This window comes from Rosa chinensis, unplaced genomic scaffold, assembly GCF_002994745.2.
Source record: "Rosa chinensis cultivar Old Blush unplaced genomic scaffold, RchiOBHm-V2 RchiOBHmChr0c39, whole genome shotgun sequence".
In the NCBI taxonomy this organism is placed as follows: domain Eukaryota; kingdom Viridiplantae; phylum Streptophyta; class Magnoliopsida; order Rosales; family Rosaceae; genus Rosa; species Rosa chinensis.
Window position 1 is genome coordinate 45,657 of NW_020126848.1, and position 5,453 is coordinate 51,109.

The 5,453-nt window shown below is 37.5% G+C and overlaps 2 long non-coding RNA genes and 2 other non-coding genes across 4 annotated transcripts; all 4 read left to right on the plus strand.

Annotated features, from left to right (window-relative positions):
• The first annotated feature begins 2,504 nt into the window (after positions 1 to 2,504).
• Positions 2,505 to 3,849, plus strand: LOC112181401. The gene is made up of 3 exons (XR_002928844.2): positions 2,505 to 2,589; positions 2,712 to 2,820; positions 3,805 to 3,849. It is a non-coding gene; the product is annotated as an uncharacterized LOC112181401 (long non-coding RNA).
• LOC112181417 lies at positions 2,898 to 2,979 on the plus strand. The gene has a single exon (XR_002928851.1). It is a non-coding gene; the product is annotated as a small nucleolar RNA U31b (small nucleolar RNA).
• On the plus strand, positions 3,146 to 3,223 carry LOC112181416. Its single transcript, XR_002928850.1, has one exon. It is a non-coding gene; the product is annotated as a small nucleolar RNA Z195/SNORD33/SNORD32 family (small nucleolar RNA).
• A 2-nt stretch (positions 3,850 to 3,851) lies between the features above and the next one.
• LOC112181402 lies at positions 3,852 to 5,019 on the plus strand. The gene is made up of 3 exons (XR_002928845.2): positions 3,852 to 3,865; positions 4,525 to 4,635; positions 4,918 to 5,019. It is a non-coding gene; the product is annotated as an uncharacterized LOC112181402 (long non-coding RNA).
• Positions 5,020 to 5,453: the final 434 nt, after the last annotated feature.

The following is a 5,453-nucleotide window of genomic DNA, read 5'->3' on the forward strand; positions in this document are numbered from 1 at the left end:
TCCATCAGTCTGCATATACTCAGAAAATCTAAGGCGCTTTAATGAAGATAAAGCAAAGCCTGCGAGTACTCCCATGATCGGCCGTAGTCTTGAGCCCGGAAAAGATCCGTTTCGTCCAAGGGATGAGGACGAAGAACCATTAGAGGCCGAAGTGCCCTATTTGAGTGCAATAGGCGCATTATTGTACTTAGCTCAATGCACAAGACCGGATATCTCATTCGCAGTGAACTTGTTAGCTCGACATAGCTCTGCGCCAACACGCCGCCATTGGATTGGTGTAAAGACAATCTTTCGATACCTAAGAGGTACGATTGATATGGGCCTATTCTATCCCTACAGAGAGAAAAGGAATGACGGAAAATTGGGATCGGACCCCAAGGCAAAACGCCCCGTCCATGGAATGGCCGCCGGCCACGCCGCCGCCGTCATGGTGGCGGCGTCTCCTATCTCCCTCCATCAAAACGACAATGATGTCTTGATGGGTTTTGCTGATGCAGGTACCTCTCTGACCCTCACAAAGGTCGCTCCCAAACAGGTTATGTCTTTACCATGGGAAGCACTGCGATATCTTGGAGGTCTACAAAACAGACCCTTGTTGCTACTTCCTCAAATCATGCAGAGATTATTGCTCTACATGAAGCTGTACGTGAATGTGTATGGCTAAGGTCTGTAATTCGACACATTCAAGGAAGTTGTGGTTTGAAGTCTACCAGATGAACCTACATGCATTTATGAGGATAATGCAGCTTGTATTGAACAAATGAAGTTAGGTTTCATCAAGGGCGACAACACCAAGCATATATCGCCTAAGTTCTTTATAATCAGCAACAACAATCACTTCTAAAGATTGAAGTGAATCAAATCCGATCAGAGGATAATGTAGCGGACTTATTCACTAAGTCGTTACCTAAATCCACCTTCGAGAAACATGTGAAGAGCATCGGATTGAGAAAGTTATCCGAACTCCCACGATTGTAGCAATCAGGGGGAGATATCGACATCAGGGGGAGTTATGATGTCTACATGTTCGATCTCGAAGAGTGAAGGACGTGTTGTGCTCTTTTTGTCCTTCGACCAGGGTTATTTTTCCCACAGGGTTTTTGTTACCTGGCAAGGTTTTTAACGAGGCAACGGATGAAGCGTCACCACCAAGTTTGAGCGGCACAAGGGGGAGTGTTGAAGGAATATCGATTTAGTGTGCCTTATCAAACTAGGAGTAGCAATAGGAGAGAAGGTTCTAGATTTCCCAATCCTACACGGATTGGTATTCCTTGTAACATTAGAACTAGCACTTTGTAATCCCTATATATAGGGCTCCTATTCTCAATAATAATACACACAATTCTCTCATCAATCTCTCTCAATACACATATCCTTAAACAAGAACAAGGTGACAAAGTTGTAGTAAGTAATTTAAGTCTCTGTTTTGATTCTATTATTTTTATTAATTTGGTAGTTTGATTTGTTATTATATGCTCCGATTCATAATTTTCGGATTTTGTTGTTCGTCTGATACAGAGAAAGAAAGGAGATGAAACAAAGAGAGAGGAGAAGAGAACGGGGAATAAGGAAAAGGAGGAGAAGAGAGAGGCAGAAAGTTGTTACTGAAAACAAAACAAGGGGAAGGTATTTGTGATTTTGTGTGAATTTGATTTGAAATTGTTTGTGGATCCTGTATTTGATCAGTCAAGGATTGGATGCTTCAAAATTCTATACTTGATGATAAAGAATCAGGTTTTCAATGATTTTGTGCTTTCACAGTTGGCACATATATTGATTATGCTGTTTGTGTTGTTTGTGCATATATATTGACTTTACTTTCAACCATATGAAAACACTACTATGAAAACACTGTCATGTTCTTGGTCAGTGAAACTAAAGTTGCTAGGGACTAAAGAGCTGGCTTCTTAATAGATGTATTTGCAATAGTTAGTTCCAATTCAGAAGTTATTTTCTGTATTTCATGGCAGCCAAATGGAAAATGCACCAAAAATCCATGACTAATAAGTATACAAATTGATTACTGTTCTTGCTGTTTTCACTACTCACAATTTGTTTTTTTATATATTCTGGTAAGGGTTGAAGAGCCTCATGTTCAACTCACCAACCATCTCTCACTATACCCCAGATTTGAACTTCAACTTGGTATTCTGCAAAATATATGAGTCAGATCTAGAGCTTCCTTAGGCCATGACTAGAAGCCTCATTCATTAGGCCACGAGCTTCCTTGCTTCTAGAGCCAAAAAGAACCAAACTTGGGGTTTATTTGATTTGTTAGTATTAAATTATTGATGCGTAACCCAACAAGAACCCTCGCAAATTGGACTTTTCAGATGAAAGGAAAGAGACCAAAGAGCAGAGACAGAGGGGGAGAGAGAAATAAAGAAATGCGGTTTTGAACTAGACTCTGGTATTCAGAATGATGATACGTGCAATCTGTGCTGCTGGAAAAGCTGATGTGGCAATGGAATTTTACAAGGAAATACTGCACACCGACAGAAGGCTGAGGTTAGATAGAGGTTTTGCATCTGGAAGCCTCTATCGAACTTCAGTTAATTTGATTATGATGCAGCCCAATTCAAGTTTTTGGTAATTGACCCTCTCTTTCACTCTCTCGCTCACTAGGGTTTCAGATCTATTTCATCAATCTCATTCGACTATTCCATTTGGTTTATCTAACTCAGTTTCAATCTTCTGTTTCGATTTTGCAGGAGGAGGAGCTGAGTGAAAATGGCGGTTCCATTGTTGAAGAAGGTGATCGTGAAGAAGAGGGTCAAGCAGTTCAAGAGGCCCCAAAGCGACTGCAAGATCTGCGTCAGGGTATTAATTTTTCCACCATTATCACCATGTTGTATTTGTTAGCTTGCAATTTGTAAAGTTGAATTTGGTTTTTGAGTGAAAATGATGATAGTGATTGTAGCCCCCGTCTTATTTGCATCCAAGAAATGCAAGGTGGTGAATGACTATCTGATCTCATTCATGTAGAAATTGATAGAAAGTTTTGATAGGGTAAATCAGTGATTGTCTTTCTGATCTGATTTTATAATTGTAATTTTGTTTTGTTTGTCTGGGGTACTCAATATGTGCTCTACTTTCCAGTGTCGTTTCTTTTGTTGAAAATGTCAAATTTTTTTGGGGGTATGCAACAAGAAGTGATGATTTGTACCCATCATTTCTGCTGTTGAATGATGAATATATTACATGCACTACCATCTGATCTACGTTGCATTCCCTTTTTACTTCTGGATAACTCTTAATACCCGTGCTTGCTTGCATCTTGAGATGCAGCGGCACAGTTGGGCAAATAGTTGATCAAATTTCAATTTTGTCTCTCTTTTTTGCTTAATTTTTAAACGTCTTCCTGCAATCTGTGATGCAAACTTTAACCTAATGCTGTGGTTTTTAATTGTACTTGTTGCTTTATAGTCAAAGCGTTTCTCACATATCCATAGCGCTGAAATTTTCTGACTGAAATTCTTTTTGTCTCAATTTTGTCTGCTTCAATTTTTATTGAATTTTATGTTCTCATTGAGTTTGAACTGATATTAGTTTTCACTAATTTGTTGTATATATATATATAACTCTATTATCAATTATTTGAATCATTCACTTTTCATTTGGAGAAGAAAGCAGTAAGTTTAGGTGATGTGTACAAAAATAAAATCCATTTTAAAATTTCCAGATTGTTATTACACTGATCAAATCGAAATTCTCTATACACGACCTCATTTATGTACCCAAAATAGTATTACTTGGAAATGAAATTTTGGTATCGGAATCAGTAATTTTGATTTAATCTTACAGTTTTGCAGTTTTCTAAGGTTGAATTGCTCCCAAAAGGCTTGGAGATCTTCTTTCACAGAAGGTATGACCTCCGTCAACAACATCAGTTGCTCTGTTTCTACTTTCCTTCAGTTCAACATTGGATGTAAAATCCTCCTCCGAACTCAACCATGCTCTATTTTCACCAGTTTTGGATCCACAACTTCTTATGCTATGTCTCTCAATCTTATAAATACTTTCCTTCTTTATTTGTTTCTCTTGCTGTTGCCTACATTTGGACTTTGAGCTTTATTCATTTAACTCCTAAACTAAGAGATATCATTTGTGTTTATCTACTGGATGTGCTGCAATTATGGAACCCGTTTTAGACATTTGTGTTTGCTCTGTTTGTGTCAATTTGTTGATTGGATGGAAGGTTTAATTGCCCATGGTATCTAATGTCCAGGCTTTATTTGTAGCTGGGCATTTTGTTTACAGGCATACATAGAATCTATACAAGTCCTTCGACACAGAGTTCTCAACAGCTTTCTGTTACTTTAACCCTGGATATAGAAGTGCCCATTTGAGTTCTTTGTCTGATCAAAAGTAAAACTTGGTGTGTTTAGATCAATTTGCATTTGAGTATCCAACAGTTATCACAAGTAATGTATCCCCTCAATATAATGTGATTGGATTTTTATTGTTAGATGTTTTCATATCATTGGTTCCTATGCTTAATCATTCTGCATTTTCATGTTGCAGAGCAATTGATTCCCTTTCTTCAAAACAACTGAAATCTAGGGAAATGCTTGAATATTTTTACATAGCTGTTTATTCTCACTGAATTCAGAAGAAGAGGCAGAGAATAGAAAGGTATAATTCAATTTATAGAACCAAAAAATCACTCTTTCTTATTGAAGTAGTATAGACTTGACAATATTTCTGTAAAGGCATAAGCCAAGACTCGGAATGAATACACATGCATAAATAAAAGTTTAAAAATAGTTCGTGTAGATGTCTCTGATTAGGAACTATTTATGTTCCCTTACATGAGAATTTAACTAAAATATATGCGATAGGTGAGGTGAAAGTAGAGCTAAAAGCTTATATACCTATTTTATAGCATGAAAACTACCTTGCTTTTATCTTCTTCAGAAGCACAATCTGATACAGTGCTTGACAGTCAATCTATTAGTGGCAGAGGGGCTCAAATGCCTGGGGGTCGAATGTTCAGTCTTTTCGGTAATCATAATTTGAATTTTTTTTCCCGTCTCTATTTCATTTTGCTTTCCTTACTACAATATATGATGCAACTTTGTAAATACACCCCTTTCGGGTTTGTCTTTCAGAGCTTTTGTGGCAACCTGGAATGTAGCACGGAAATCTCCCCATAGTGGCCTTAACGGACGATATTATTCAGGTTAATTATCCATCAAACGTATCTGTCTTGGGTATGGTTTCTCTTCTCTTATTTTTCGCTTCTCCTCTGATTTTCTTCAGGTTAATAATTCATCTTTCCTAATTCCTTTTGAATTTTGATTTTTTGTAAGCTGATTTCGATAAGATTGGACAAGGTGGTTTTGGGGTTGTTTACTATTCCAAGCTGACAAGTGAGGTTTGTTTCCTTTACTATTTTTTTTCTTACTGAGTTTTTTCCTTATCGTTGTGAAAATGTAGCAGATGTAATATGG